Genomic DNA, 15720 nt, shown 5'->3' on the forward strand with positions numbered 1-15720 from the left:
TGATGGGACATGCATAAGAGAAGACATCAATGTCTTATTAATAGGTAAGAGCACGCTGAGTTAATAATGCATTGATAACTTATTTTTATTGTCCCCTCCTCACCACGCTTGTGTAATTCGGTGATGTAATATTAGCAAGAAAACAAAAAAGCAAACCAGCACAATTACTGTGTCATCATTTTCTTGTATAAAAATGTGCTTGCCTTTATTGGAAACATTTTTTATCCTTGAGAAAATCATTTGACCTTTTTCACAAGTATATCATGTGCAATACATCACCCCCCTTCCACACACCCAAAATTCCCCACGTATCTCTTTATTCTCACCGTCTTATCTGGCACCAAGTCCTAAATTTAATCTGCTCAAAATCCTACAATCATTCACCCTAAAAAAATCTAAATCTTCTTATTGTCGCAACCTCCCTCTAACCTATATTCCCCATCTTTCCCTTTTGCCCAGGGAAGGCTCAAAGGCTAGGAGGAGCTAGAGCAAAGACCTCAGAGCACTTTCTTGTATGTAAGATTCAGTAAATCTTCACCCACCACTTACCCTATCCCTCTCCATGCAGGGCACTCGGGAGGATATACATATATATGTGACACAGTATCTGTGCTCAAAGAACGGTCTGGTTGTGAAGATGAGACAAATATATTCTTTGAACATGCATTTATTAAGTACTTGCTCCTTGCCAAGCACTGCCAGATACTAACAAAACAATATGAAAGACCCAATGCTTGTCCTCAAGGTGCTTACAGTGGAGATCAAGGGGACAGACATGTAAAGAAATGAGTGCATCAAAGCGCTATAGGCTCTATGGTAGAAGTAAAGCAGAATGTTGACAGAGCATCAACCGAAAGGATCAGAGAAGAGATAGGCATTTAGAGGAGGAAGATATCATGCAGGCAGAGATGGTGGAGAAGTTTCCAAGAGCAGGATTACAGCTTTCAACACTTTCCTTGAATGGTCATTTCAAGAACTCATTGGAAAATATTCCTAGAGAATACCTGCTTCCAAGGTAATCCTCAGTATCTCCCAAATTCAGTGCTATAATTTTATTCCAGCTTCCACTGAATGTCAACTTCTTCAAGAGGCTTGACCAGATTTCCCAAAATAGCCACCCAATAACTCTCTTTTATATAACCTTGTTTGTAATACTTCACCTAACACTTGTTAATATTTGCTATTTTTCTTAGTGGTTTTGTTTATTGCCTATAAACTCAAAGAAAGCTGGGAGTTTGTTTTGCTCACTGTTGTCTCCCCAGTGCCCAGATAGTGCTTGGGACATAGAAGGTGCTCAGTAATGGCTTTGAATGGATGAATGGTAAATTCATAGTGTCTTGGTGTTCTGAGCCTGCTGTAACAAAGTGCCATAGACTGGTTGGCTTCAACAACAATTTGTTGTCTCACAGTTTGAGAAGCTGGAAGTCCAAAATCAAGATGTCAGCAGGGCCATAGTGTCTCTGAGGTCTGAAGCGTTCTGGTGGCAGCTTGCAGGCTACCATGACTCAATCTGCCTCCATCACATGGCTGTTTGTCTCCCTGACTGTCTCCTCCCAACTCTGTGTCCACATTTCCTCTGCTTATAAAGACTCCAGTCACATTGGATGAAGGCCCACCCTGATCCAGTTTGGGCTCATCTTAGCTAATAGGATCCTCAGAGATCCTATTCATGAATGAGTTCACATCCACAGGATCAGGGTTAGGACTTGAACTTGTGGGGGACAGGGTTCAATCCCCAACATACAGGATTTCCTCAAATCTGCCTTGGGGCCAGGCCACATTCCCTTTCCCGAATCCATTCATTCCTGCCACGGTTCCTCACCCCTCATCAGCCCTGAATCAATGTCCAAGACTGTTTCACAGGGAAAGATGTTTTAGCTGAGAATGTTCATCACACCCTCACAAAGACCCTCTCACTGTGCCCAAAGGCCCTCGACTGAGTCATGGTCAAAGCCAAGGCTTGTGACAATTGCAAAACCCAAGCTAAATCTATGCAAATATCAAATTATAATAAAATAATTATAAAACAAGAAATAATATAAATTATGTAAGAAAATATATTCTGGATTATAGAGAAATATGGACTTTTTCTCATAAGTTTATGGCCAGTTCAGATTTCATGAGGCTTTGGACTTTGGGTTATATGTTTTGTTTATTTCCTTGCATTCTATGTCAAACATCTGAGAAAAGGGAAAATGGCACAATTACATTTGATAGGCAAGTGAAAATGTCTCCTAAATATTACTGAGACCTATCTAACTAATAATAATAATAATCCAAATGAGATATTGTCTCTGTTTTAAAGCTTCTTTCTCAAAAATAATTCCTTGAAATGTGCCATTTTTTACCATGCCTTTGACTGAGCTAATCTTTTTAATTCAATTCCATAGGTATTTACTGAGTACTCCCAGGTGTTTGTAGGGCTGGGGAGGGGGATGTTCAGGGATGTAGAGATGATTAAACCCCGCAAGAATGCTAAAATCTAGTATCTTGCCATGAGTTCTAGGATATTTTAATATAAACATCCCATATTTAAAAAGAGCAGGCCCCTTTTCACTTTGTGCTTTCGATAACCAAAACCGAAACGAGGTCAGAGAATGCAGCACGGCTGTCACAGGATCACGCCCTCCTGGTGCACACTCACCCAGCCCCCTAAAATTGCTGGGGTTCCAGTTTTCATAGTTACCTGCTCTTTGGGAAAATTAGCAAAGCATCTGCTCTACTGGACTCAAAAACAAAAACATCCTTTGCTGCTCTAGAGATGACATCCACAGGGGGCTGAAAATTAAAATAAAATGAACAAAGGATTGCAGGCTGTTCAAATTAGCCTGCATTAAAAGCCAGAAGAACAGCCAGTCATTTAATTGTCAAATTACACTGCGGCTACTGATGTTTTGAGGGGACAGATGACTGAATGACAAGTGTTAATAAACCCAGGAAAAGGTGCAAAGCGAACCATAGGAAAGAAAGGGAGTGCAAAGCAGATGGACAATGGGATTTGAACAGGAGAAAAACAGAATTTTTAGATTGAATTTTCTACAAACATAGAAATAACCCTTTCTTTCTGAGATATTTTTGTTGTTTGCTTTCTCTTTGCTTGTCAAAAAAGAAGCCAATGAAGCAGGCAGAGGGCAGAGAGGATAGCTGCTAGTGAAATGATACAGAAAAGAATCGCAGGGTAAGAAAGATGGATGTTTTCCATAAATCTTGGAGAGCACTGTGTTGCTTCTTATGTTGAGTTACTTACATATGCATGTTATAAGACTCTAAACCCAAATATGGGCCAATGAAATTAGTCAATCAATTAATGTAACCTGCTTCTATTATATTGAGATACAAAAGAATTATTCATTTGCATACCATTTGGAAATGAGTTACCTGGGTGATGAACTTTGCTATTTTAAGAACCACAACTTCTCCATTTGAAACTATTTGTTGAATGAATGAGTGAATGAAAGAAAATGAATTGTGCAATGGCATGCAGCAATAGACATTGAAAATGATTTCTTGATGAAACTGTAAACATTAACTACAGTGCAGTACCATCACACAGTGATGCTTGGCGGAGGACCTAAAATGAGAGTTGCGATCACGGCTTCACTTAGACAGACCTCACCTGGGAAGTTGGGCATATGAGCAGCCAAGAGGGTTGGTTGGGTGGGCCAAAGGCAGACCATAATGGCCACTGAGGAAACTGCCAAAAGAGCATTGCCCTAAAAGGTAAGCGACCAGACCTCATAATTGGTCCAAAAAACAGCACCAGGTTTCTTGGAGGTGAAGGGGAATTTTAAGTTCTGCACATCATTAGTGACTCTGATTTTTTTCCTCTGGGCATCTCTCATGGACACATAAATAAGTTCTTGGGAAACAGTGATATACAAACGGAAAGCCAAAAGAAGTATTCTCATATAAGATCCCTGCACAACCCTGGTAAATTGCTTTTGGAGAAAGGAGTTCTCTTCAAATTGTCGCTAAATCCAGCGAGTTTTCAGAGAGCACAAGGACAGCTCTGGCAGATCAGCAGCACCCGGCACCCACAAGTGTGGGAGGAAGTAGCCCCTTGCCACTGACAGCAGGCAGCAGCAGTAGCAACCCTCCACTGAAGGACACCCTGTGTCCCCAGCTTGGCACAACTTAGCCACCATGACACAGTGGCAGTACCAGGATGTGTGGGCACCGTCAGCAGTGGCAGTGAAGGGGTGCTTATGGAGCGTAAAAGGTCAGCAGTCAAACAAAGTCCAACAGAGCTCCATGTGCCAGACTCCAGGTTAAATACTGACAATATGATGACAAGCAAGACACATGTGGCATCTGCCTTCATGGTCCTTGCATTCCAGAAAGGACTTGGCAGGAGAAACTTGGAGGGAGCTGAAGTGGTAGAGGGGGAGTGCTGGAAGCCATGTGTCTCCAAGAGAACATGTTTTTGCAGCCATGTGAGAAAGACCTCTGGAAATTCATTAACACTACTGTGGAGAGTTTGTCAGTGTTGGAAGATCTCTCAGAAGCAGATGGAGACAAAAGACAGAAAAATACTGTTTATTACGCTTAATGATGAGGCCTCAATTTTATTGCCCAGTCCTGGGAAACATATTCCATATGCTATTCTGTTTTCTTCCGTTTTTTCATATATTATAAAAATCTTTAGCCCTTGAACAGTTTCAAATCCACTGCAGTACATAAAATAAGTAAATTAATTTTTCTCTGCGCTGGTATCAGTTACCCCAATAATCTTAATTCAGCCATGATTTGGTAAGAATTTGTAGTGAATTTTTATTGTGTTATGGTCAGGGAAGCAAGAACTCCCAAATCTGACTCTGCCAACCATATCCATCCAAGCCATCCCCTCTACCTGAGGTTCCCAAGGAATTTGCTACAGGAAATAACAAATAAGAAAGTACCACTTTGATAGAACTGAGTTTGTGTCCAATAACCCCAGGGCAGCCCTGCAATGAAGCTGGGTGGGAGGCTGCCATTTGGGCCTCCCAACCAAAGCCTGCCCTGAAATCCTGAGATAATGTGACTCTAACCACATGCAAGACACAGAGACACAATGTCTGCAAGTTTGGCCGTGCAAGTAGGGAACAGAGACCTGGAAGCCGGAGTCCTCTCATCTACCCAGGCTCAGACCTGGAGATGGGAGCAAGCTGAGAGTAGAGTTACTGACTTCTTACAACTCCTTTCCTCAGGAGTTTTTATGGGTTGACTTTTGTCCCCCAAAAACATATATGTTGGAGTCCCACCCCAGTACCTGTGAATGCGATGGTATTTGGAAATAGGGTCTTTGAGATGTGATCACATTAAGGGTGGGTCCTAATGCAATATGACTGGTGTCCTTACAAAAGGAGAAGATTCACAGGCACAGGGAGAACACCACGTGAAGAGGGAGACACACAGGGCGCGGAGGGCCAGGGGAAGACAGACGCAGAGAGTGGAATGACGCCAAGGAACATCTGGGGCCACCAGAAGCTGGGAAGAGGCAAGGAGAATTCTACTCAGGAAACTTCAGAGGGGCATGACCCTGCTGATACCTTGACCCCACACTTCTGGTCTCCAGAACAGGAAGAGAATGATATCTGTTGTTTTAAGCCATTCAGTTTGTGGTACTTTGTTATGAAAGCCTAGAAGGCTAAGGCAGTTGTATTGCTTTTGTCTTGTCTTACATTTAGTTTAGAATATATGAACAATGGAATAGAATCCCTTGGGCAATTTATCTTGTTTTAACTCAATACTATAATGTTTTGTATCTTATTACTTTCTAAAATGCTTCAAATATTACGGAGCAAATTTATATACATATGTACATATTTATAAATTCATATTCAGTCTTTAGTCCTCCAGGTGACTATCAAATTGTCAAGTTCTGTTTTCTGTTCTTTTATGACTTCAATTGATAATGCATCAATGATGCATAAGCAAATGTATTATATTTAGTTAGGAATTATTGTCATCTTTATTTAAAATTCTCAACTGGGAATAGTATTCATCCATTATTCTTGTCCCCCTTTATTTTTCCTGATAGGGTTTGCTGATTTTCTTAAATGGTATGTGTGTCCTGAGTTAATTCTCAATAATTTAATATTGGCACAACCAGAAAATGAAATCTTTAGTTATCATTGTGTTTTCTTAGCATTATGGCATTCATATTTATCAAAACAACAAACTTTGTGTATTTCATATATGGAATTAAGGAGATCTTATTATTTCTGGTAATTTTTTATATATTCCTTTGAATTTTCCAGTGATAGAGCCATAAAATCTACAAAAAAGCAGTATGTTTAGTTCTTATTTCCTTTAATTATATAAATTTTTCCTTGTCAACTATCATCTGAACTTTTGAGTGGTAGCTAGGGCTTTTCTTTCCTGTCTAATAAAACTGTCTCTAATACTAAATTAAGCATTTTTTCCCTTTCTACAGATCTTAATATATGCTCTCTTTAAGATCAAATGGAGAAAACCGTATGAGAGTAAGTATAAAATTCAAATGCTAAATAGGATAGAAGCCTTTAATTTCTTTTAATGAAGAATTAGAAAAACACCTCTAAAGAATAGCTAATATGGAGCATAACTCCTGAAGTCTTTGGACATAGTGCAGCCTATGAGTGGGGAGGCAGAGTATATGGCGGGGGGAGACAGAATGTGGTGGTGGGAGGAGAGATTCCGATAACCAGGTCTAATTGTGTCCAACACAGGTACATGTGGCAGGAAGTCACCTTCCCACCTCCCTCCAGTGCCGGTGGTTTTTTTGAAAATAGACCCATGATCAACCAATTAGAAAGTGGCACAAAGCCTAAGCTAGGCCAAAGTCCTTCCCCACAGTGCTTCAAAGTGGAGGTGGAGGCAGCAGGGCCACCTCTCTGTGGCAGAGCTGTAGGATCTGAGTCGGGCACCGCTAGAGCCACATCCCCTGGCACTGAGAGAACAAAGTCAACACACAGAGGCAGACGGAGATGGAGGCCAAGGAGAAGTCCATTGGCACACACATTTCAGAATCTTGTCCTTCCCGGGGCCAACCTGGGCCCAGTCTTCCCGAGGTGAGGCAGTTAAGTCCTTATTCACTTCAGCTGGGTCTCAAGTTCTTCACCTATAACCCAGAGTCCTGAATTATACAGCCAAGTGGCAAGTTTTAGCTCAACTGTTTCTGGAGTGTTTCTCACTCCTCTGAAATTCCGATGGGGTACCCATGACTAACTAGCAGTGACTGTACTGTCTTTAGAGACAGCTAACAATGTCTCTCTCATTTCTTATAGGTTGTCTCTGGTAGCAAAAGGTTAAAGGCATGGGGTCTTGAGTCAGAAGGCCTGGGTCAAATCCCAGCTCCAGCACTTGCTAGATGTGAGATAAAGACCGGGGTCAAATCCCAGCTCCAGCATTTACTAGATGGAAGATAAAGGCCCAGGGATGACACCTGGAAAAAGTGGTCTATTTAGATGGACCCTACTTAACTGGTATTCCTTATTTTCTTGGGCTGCTTGGAGGTTGGCATATAGCACAGCTTGTGAATGTCACTTGTCGATGGTACTGCAGAGAATTATCTCAAGAAAACATTCCCATTCTGACTCTTGGGGCTGTCGTTCTTTAGCATTTTCTTCCTTCCCTGTTCCTTCTTAAGTGGTTATTAGAAATGACCCAGGGTGTTAGAAGCAAGAGGAAGAATAACATAGAGGCAGAGTCATCCAAGAGAAGGAGCAAATTGGAAAGAGATTAAAAATAGAACATGGATACCTTTTTTGGGACTGTAAGAGCTTCCAAGGAGAGAAATGCATTGTTATTTTTTTATATTAACTACCTTTTCTATATTTACCTTAATATTGGCTTAGAAGCTTTCAGAGGAGAGTAAGGTCATTAGTTCACGAAACACTGCCAACTGAATCTGGTTCACCCCTGGGCAAGGTTTACAGATAAGCAGAGTCTGTTGTACTTTGCTGACAGTGTGAGACTGCTTTATCAGTCCGTGCATTGTCAGCATATCCTGACAATCCCATCGCATTTATGGTGTTCCAGAGCACCATCTAAAAATGAAATGTTTCACAACCAGCTTCTTTGGGGCATACTAACTCACTGTTATTAAGTTATATGACAATTTAGTCATTTCCCAGAAAGAAACAGGTGAGTTCTTGAGAACCTGTGGGATGCTTTTTGTTTGTTGATTTTTTGTTTTGTGTGTTTTGATTATCAAGAAATGATGACAAAAAATTAAATCATTTTGTTATCCTTAGAGTAAAAACATGAGTAAATAAAAAAAGAGCATGAAATACTTGGAAAAGCAAAACAACCCAGATACCTACCCCCATACATTAATCTAAGCGATACATGCTTGAGGTAGTTATATGAAAGATGTATAAATAATATCGCTTTTAAAAAGTTCCTTTCACAGTTTTAGATGACCTAATTATAGTGGGTAGAAAACATGTAAACAGTAAAATCTGATTAGATTTTAATGATTTTATCTTAAATGATTTTAAATCATCATTGCTAAAATTCAAAAGAAAAATGTTCTACCGTCTCACTTTTTTTCATTCTCCCACTCACGTATGCCTTTCCTAAGTCCCTGGGAGACCTGTTTATGTGTGAGCATGTGTGGGTGGAGAGGGAGGAGAGAGAGAATCTCAAGGTACCTTTTGGAAACTGCTATGGCCATCAGCTGTGGGGCAGAAGGGCTTTCCTGAATTTTAGAACCTAAGCGGTCTTAAGTCATAAGGATGCCAAGAGCAGTTAAAAGGGTTGGCACGTCAGAGATGTTCCTTTGTAAAGCCAACTGTCCAGGCTGAGGACAAGCCTCCTTTGTAGTCTCAGATTTTTTACCTCACCTTTCCGTACTTACCAGGATAGTTTCCTTCCCTTTTGTTCTGTGGGAAGAGTTTTGATTTGGCTTGGCTCCCCTTGATACTTTACCACCTCAGAGATCTCCACGTAGGTTCTGAATGAGTTGTGCTTAAAGGATGGACAAGATGTGCATCTCCCACTCCTGGGGTAGGGTCGACTTCTCAGTGATGGGGCAGCCCTGCCTGTGGCACACACGTGTGGGACAGTGTGCAATAAGCGTGAGTTTAGGGTCAAATGGACCTCAGTCTGAGGCTAATACTTCTCCTTTGCCAATTAAGGGTAATATCGCCTATCATAGAAGACTTTTTTTGAAGATTAAATAAGAACATATATAAAACACCCACAATAGCACCTAAAATTGAGTACAGGCTCAAATAATGTTGGTTCCCTTCTTCTGACCAAGGTATGATGATCTCCAGGATCCTAAAACTTATTTCCTGTCCATTGCTAGTGGTTTGTTTCCACCTCCTGTGTTGGTTTGAAATAAAATCTCATGGTTGTTTAAGTTGCCAATGAATAATTATTCTGTTCCAAAATAGCTTTTCCCAGCCATCTCAGAGTTCCAAAGGAAATTTGCTATGATCAATGTCTCTAATGGCTGCAAGCATCTCCTTTCTAATGTAAAATAAATTTTAGCACTGAAGTTATAGAATGCTTCTAGTCTAGTGGCTTTGGCAGAGTCAGATTCGGTTTCAGTCATGAAATTTGGTTTTATGTTAAAATTCTAGATTCCAAAGGCAATTGTTTATGCTTTCTTCAGTCCATTCTTTTATTTAAATATACTTAGTGATATTGAAGATAACCTGAACACAGCCCTCTTCTTTCCAGAGCCTAAGAAGTGGGATCAATAAAAATGCGGGAACTTTAAGGTCATTTTGAGCCCTAAGATTAAATAAAGTTCAATTTCTCTCTTTCTGGTATTTAAGGAAGCAGATTCATTCATCAATACCCCCAGGTACCAATAGGTGCAAAATTGTGAATTGAAGAGTGAATGTGCTTCTGTGAGTATTTAACTACTAGGGTATGGTTTTGTATATAAACTAAGGTGTGGTTAAATTCTATGCAAAATGTGAAATTTGCAATTTTTTGAAATAGCACAGTATTAAATGTATTCATAAAGTCTCTCTTTGTGCAAAATTTTAAATAATGTGCTACATCCCAAATTTAAAATTCCTCAAAAATACCTTTATTTTAAGCCAGTGGTCCACCTGAATTGAAAACTATGATTGTGCTGTACCCACAAGGCAGTGAGTGCCACTTTAGCTGTTTCCAGAAATACTCATTGTCTCTCATCAGTCAAAACTGGTAGAAACAAGTTGCATTACAAACCCACAAGCATAAGCCTCACAATTAAAACTTGGGAACCATGCTGGCCTGGCTGGCATGGAGTCCTCGAAGATAGCATAGAGAAAAGTCTTTCGATTCTTGAGTCCAATCCCCTCATTTTAAAGGGGATAAAACATTCCTTTGAAGAGACCTATTCTTCGCCTCCAAACAATGCTGAAAATTCTTGAACTCCTCTCTCTAGGGAAGGAGTTAGTTAATTATTACCTTAGGACACGTATCTTAAATAATCACAGGGAACAGGGAGCAATGAAAAAAGTAATCAGACGGAAGTGCCTGGTGCTGGTATCAGAGCAGATACCAGGTCATGACAGGCAGAGATGGCTCCATTTCTCCTCTCACTTAAAAGATAATTGGGTGTGGGGTAGGAGTTCTTTATAACTAAAAAAGAGGAAACTTTTGCTACCAATCACATATTGCTCAGTAAACTGCTTTATGCTTCAGTCATGACCTTTGGAAACAACTACAAAACAAAATCCATACATTATTTAAATTCTTAAAGTCTAAAACTAGTAGCTGATTAAAATTTGGACCCATGCATTAATGAATGGCCTATTACTAAGGTGTATATATCCCTGCTCATCCTCTTGTCCTTATGATAAAATCATATGCCACACATAAGGATTATGGTTATAGTCATCTCTAAGAAACTGGAAAGTTTTCCCTGTCTTGGCCCTAGAATCAAAAATATAAAACTCTGAAAAGTTTATCTCAATCTTTGGGAATTCATGATTATGTAACAGTAACAGTTTGCTCATAATTTAGTAGTGTACTCATCTAAGAACCACACACGGGAGACCAGCAGGGCTTACAGTACAAATGGTCATGATTCTGCATAGAAAACAACAGTGAGATCATCCCACAAAGGACTGAATCTGCTTCACCAGGATTTTTATTGTAAACTACGACGAACATGTATTGTGAGGAAAGGCCCATTGGTGACTGCTTTGCCAATCATACTTTTAACTGCCCCCCACCCCAGTTCACTGAGAATAAGCGATTGCCATCTAATCCTTCCTCCTGCTTTCTTACCCTCCCTTTTTAAATCATCCCCTTTTATTATCCTTCTAATAAAAGCAGCTCTTACTTACCTAGTGCTTGTGGTGTGCCAGGCACGGTTCTAAGCACTTTACATATATTACGTAATTCAATTCTCGCAACAACATTATGAAATTAGTACTATATGACGCATTAGAGATGAGGGAATTACAGCATGGGGAAATTAAGTAACTCTTCTAAGGCTGCAGAACTAGTAAGTGGTGTGGCTCAGATTTGTACTCTGGCTTTCTGACCCCAGAGTCTGTGCTCTTAGCCACCAGAATGTGGGTAACAATTTTTCTTCCATTGCTAAGGTGACTTCCTACAAATTCTTTTTAGTTAGGGTGTCCATGATTCCTGGTTTCCCTCAGTAGAAAGAAAGCCTGTTGTAAAGAGGCATTATGGACAGCACCCTTTTCCACCCTCAAAATTGAATGTGTTCCAATAATAAATTATATCGCACTTTTAATATTACCTATTTTTCATAGCCACCATTTGTTGAGTGCCTGCTGTATTCCAAACAAATTATATTTATTATGTGAATAATCCACATAAGAATTTTGTAGTATGGTAATTATTGTCCTCATATTACATATGAGGAAATAGAGGCTCAGAGATGTTAGGAAACTTGCCCAAAACTACATAACTAGTAATTACTGAGCCAGGATTCAAACCCAGCTTTATCTAATGCAAACACTCATGGCCTTAACTACTAATCCACCTTTGTCCATCCTGAAAGGCTAGCAGCCAAGAAAAATAATCTGAAATATCAAAGTCTTCCACTATTGCCTATGTAGAGTTCAACTAGGACAGCTCTTCTCAAAGTTTGGTCCACAGAAACCTGGGAACCTCCACGACCCTTTCACTGGGTCCTTGAGATGAAAAATATTTCATATTAATACTAATATGTTATTAATCTCTTTCACTCTGTTGACAAATTGAACTGATAGTGCAAAAGTAATGGTGGATAAAATTGCTGTTCCCTTGGCACATCGCAAGGCAGTAATACACATGACACAAATAGTCATTGCATATTCTTCACTGTCACACACATGCAGTAAAAAATAGAATAAAATAATGTTTGAGCCCATTTTACTTAAGAATGTCCTTGATGAATGTCCTTGAATAAAAACATTGTTAATTTTATTAAGTATCCATCCTCAAGTTATACATCTTTTTAATATTCTGCTTGATAAAATGGGAAGTGTTTACCAAGCATACAATCATGTCTCAAATAAAAATACTTGAGAAATTTTTGAGTTGTAAGCTGAACTGCCTGTTTTTTCATGAGGTACCACTTTTACTTTAAAGAACAACTAAAGGACAAATTATAGTTATTCAGATGGTCATTTGGCAGATATGTTCACAAAGTTGACTGAAGACAGTGATAAATTATGTATATGTATATAGAAAGTAATACCTAGAGTAACCACTAAAAAAGCTATTCAGAGAGATACACTCAAAAGCACTTTAATCAAAATGGAATTCTAAAAATTGTTCAAGTAACACATAGGAAGGCAAGAAAAATAAGGCAGATAGCCAGTTAAAGAAAAACAAACAGAAAATAAAAAAATAAAATGGCAGACATAAGGCCTAACCTATCAATAATTACATTAAATGTAAATGATCCACATATACCAATTAAAAGATAGAGATTGGCAGAGTGGATTAAAAAACATGACCCAACTATATGCTATCTACAAGAAGTTCACTTCATTTATGAAGATATAAGCCAATATGCAAACATTAATTAATGGAAAGCAGTCGTGGCTATATAAATATCAGATAAAATCGATTTTGGAATGAAGACAATTACCAAGGACATTATATAATGATAAAAAGATCAATCCACCAGGAAGATACAGCAATTCTGAACAGATAAGTACCAAACAACAGACATGCAAAATATGTGAAGCAAAACCTGATAAAACTGAAAGAAAAACTAGACAAACCCACAATTATAGTTGGAGGCTTCAACCCCTCACTCAACAACTATAGACCAACTATACAGAAAATCAGCAAGGATATGGAAGAACTCAATATCAGCATCAACCACCAGGATCTAATCAACATTTATAGAACACTTCACCCTAGAACAGTAGAATAAACATTCTTTTCAAGTGCCCATGGGCTTGTACCAAGGTAGACCATAACCTGGACCATAAAACAAATCTCAAAATGTTTTATGTTTAATGCCTTAAAAGATTGTCATTATACAGGATGTATTCTTTAACCCCAATAGGATCAAACTAGAAATTGATAACATAAAGATAATGGAAAACCTTAGAAACTGAACAGTGTACTTCTAAATAGTCCATTTGTAAAAGGGGAAATATCAAGAGAAATAAAAATACATTAAACTCAATGAATGAAAATAGAACATAAAAAAAAAATATGGGATGCAACTAAAGCAGTGCTTAGAGGGAAACGTATAATACTAAATGCATGCATTAGGAAAGAGGAAAGTCTCAGATCAATAATCTAAGTTCCCACCTCAAGAAACTAGCAAAAGGAGAGCAAACTAAACCCAAAGCAAGTAGAAGGAAAAATATAATAAAGATATGAGCAGAAATCAATGAAACAAAAGACAGAAAAACAACAGAAAAAATCAATGAAACAAAGAAATGGTCCTTGCAAAGATCAATAAAATTGGAATACCTCTAGCAAGACTGATAAGTAATGAGAATGAAACAGCAGGTATCACTAGAGTCCCTACAGACATCAAAGGATAACAAGGAAATACTATGAACAACCCTACACATATAAATTTGACAACTTAGACAAAATTGACCAATTCCTCAAAAAATACAAACTACCACAAAGCATCCAATAGGAAATAGAGAATTTGACTAGTCCTGTAACTATTAAGAAAACTGAATTCATAATTTTAAAACTCCCCACAAAAGAAATCTCCATGTCCAGATGGTTATGCTGGAGAATCTTATTGAACATTTAAAGAATTAACACAAATTCTACATAATCTCTTCAAGAAAATAGAAGAGGATGGAACACTTCCCAATTCATTTTATGAAGCTACTATTTGCCCAGATACCAAAACTAGACAAACTCAGTACCAAAACAAGAACTAAAGACCAGTATCCCTCTTGAATATAAATACGAAATTCCCTAACAAAATATTAGCAAATAAAACTCAGCAATATATCAAAAGAATCATAGACCATAACAAAGTGGAGTTTATTCCAGGGATGCAAGGCTGATTAAATATTCCAAATTAAATCAGTGTAATATGCCATTTTAACTGGCTAAAAAAGAAAAATTGTATGATCATATATATCAATGCAGAAAAAAGCTTTTGACAAAATTCAACATCCATTCATGATAAAAAAAAAAATCTCTCAGGAAAAAAAATGGTAATAAAGTGGAACTTCCTCAAATTGATACAGAGAATCTATAAAAAACTACATCTAACATTATACTCATGGTGAAAGACTGAATGCTTTCTACCTAAGTTCAGGAACTAGTCAAGGAAGTCCACTCTCACCACTCTATTAAACATAGAACTGGAAATTCTAGTCATTCCACTAAGGCAAGAAAAGAAGACATTACAGATCAAAAAAGAAGAAATGAAACTTTTCTTATTTGCAGATGACATGATTGCCTAAGTAGAAAATCCCAAGGAATCTACAAAAGAAAAGAACAACAAAAACTCCTAGAACTAATAAGTGAGTTCTGCAAGGTTGCAAGACACAAGATCAACATAGAAACATCAGTTGTATTTCTTTATGCTAGCAATAAACACATGGACACCAAAATTAAAAATACCATATAAAGAAGGTCCCCCCCAAATGAAGAACTTAGCTGTAAATCTAACAAAACAAGATTTGTATGCCAAAAACTGCATAATGCTGATGAAATTAATCAAAGAAGATCCTAGTAAATGGAGAGACACACCACGTCAATGCGTTGGAAGACTCAATATAATAAAGATGTCAGTAATCCCACAGATATACAGGTTTAATGTAGTTCTTATCAAAATTCCAGCAAGATTGTTTGTAAATACAGATGAGATTATTCTAAAATGTATATGGAAAGGCAAAGGAACTAGTATAACTAAAGTAACATGAGAGGAACAAGTCTACCCAATTTCAAGACTTACTATATAGCTACAGTAATAAAGACTGTGTGGTATAGATAGAAGGATAGATGCATAGATCAATGGAAAAAAATATAGAAATAGACTCACACAAAAACGTTCTGCTGATTTTTGACAAGAGTGCAAAAGTGGAAAGAGAGCCTTTTCAGTAAATGGTGCTGGGGCAATTGGGCATCTATGGGGGTGAGGAAAGAATGAGCTTCACACCACATGCAAAAATTAACTGAAAAGTGATCATAAATTAAATGTAAAACATAAAATTATTAAATAGTTTAGGAAAAAATAGAAATCTTCAGGATCTAGGGCTATGTGAATAGTTTTTAGACTTAATACCAAAAGCATGATCCATAAAAGAAAAATTGATGAACTGGATTTCCTCAAAATTAAAAACCATTACTCTG

This window comes from Choloepus didactylus, chromosome 16 (assembly GCF_015220235.1).
Source record: "Choloepus didactylus isolate mChoDid1 chromosome 16, mChoDid1.pri, whole genome shotgun sequence".
Lineage (NCBI taxonomy): Eukaryota > Metazoa > Chordata > Mammalia > Pilosa > Megalonychidae > Choloepus > Choloepus didactylus.